The sequence below is a fragment of the Hydractinia symbiolongicarpus genome, chromosome 12, assembly GCF_029227915.1.
Source record: "Hydractinia symbiolongicarpus strain clone_291-10 chromosome 12, HSymV2.1, whole genome shotgun sequence".
NCBI classification, from domain to species: domain Eukaryota; kingdom Metazoa; phylum Cnidaria; class Hydrozoa; order Anthoathecata; family Hydractiniidae; genus Hydractinia; species Hydractinia symbiolongicarpus.
This window is the reverse complement of record NC_079886.1, coordinates 20432170-20433504: the sequence shown is the minus strand read 5'-3', so window position 1 is coordinate 20433504 and position 1335 is coordinate 20432170.

Here is a 1335-nt window from a genome sequence, read left to right as displayed (position 1 = left end):
ATTCTGCCAAACATCTTTATATGCGCCTACTTCACTTTGCGAAGTTACTGAAAGTGTCATTTGCATATCTGTTTCGATGTTTTCAATAATGAATATAATGAAGCAAGTAATCGTATGTTTAAATACCCGTTAATTGAACGAGATAGAATGACGTGAAAGGATTCTCTATCAAACGGCCAAAGATACTGATTTAAATTTGTGTTTCAAACAACCATCCTGGGCGTAATCATTTGAGATTTTTCAGAAAAAGTGCTCATTGAGCAGCAGTTGCAAAATTAGCGACATCTTGTCATTAATTTTGCAATGTTTTATATTACAGAAACATCTGTGCATATGTTGGATCAACCTCGCCCCAAGGCCCATATTTCTCTTGCTGATAATTTCGGACGTCGAGAAGAGCGAAAAATTGCCCTGGAAAGGAAGTTGTATGTAGGATATATAACAATAGTAAAGGAAGGAAGCTTTTGGGACTGGCTTGCTAGCGAAACTTAAACCCTACATCCTCTCGAGTGTCAGATGAGTTCATGCAACGCTTCTTCGCAACACGTACCAAGGAGATATTGTCAAAATAAACTCAACTGAAGTTTGAGTACTAGCTGTTATTTTATACCCCCGAAACGACAATTTTTTTAAAAGCATAAAGCGTCGAATCTCTGTGCAGCAGTTGACTACACCATTTCAATTGCCACACCCTTCTGGTTCATTTTTTCGAAATCTTTTTTGACCATATGAAACCTTAGTACAATTAAAATCTATAAGCTCGTGGGTCAAATTTTTCTTACGCGAAAAACAAAAGGTACTCGAAAATAAAAGTAATTAGATAAAAATTGAGTAAGCAGACGGAGTTTAATCGTCACTCTTGTTAACTGCTCGGTTTGGTAAGAGATTTATCGTAGCTCACAACTATTCAAACAAGTAGTAGAAAGTGGTTTTTTGACAGGTGAGTAAAATAGAGACATATCTCTATGTAACGTATCTCCGTTAGTACCAATATAACTAGTGAAACTTCTTGAACGTCATTGCTTGTATATAGAGTGTCGTAATGATTCACACAGAGTCATTCTGTCAACTTCTGCTTACTTGAATAGTCTTTAATGCATGCTGGCTTCTCTGGTGAAGAGCAATGATTTAACCCTTACTTTATACATATTTTTGTGAGTTGCAGACTTTATAGAAGCGAGTTAAAACGCTATATACGAAGAAAACAAACGTATTTCAGTTTTTAATTCTTTTCTTGGGATCCAACACATGCTTTAACCCTATTCGGTCCGGGGGGGGGGGGGGGGGGGGGCGGATTCCGCCCCCCCTGACGGTTTTTTTTTAATAACTCCTGAT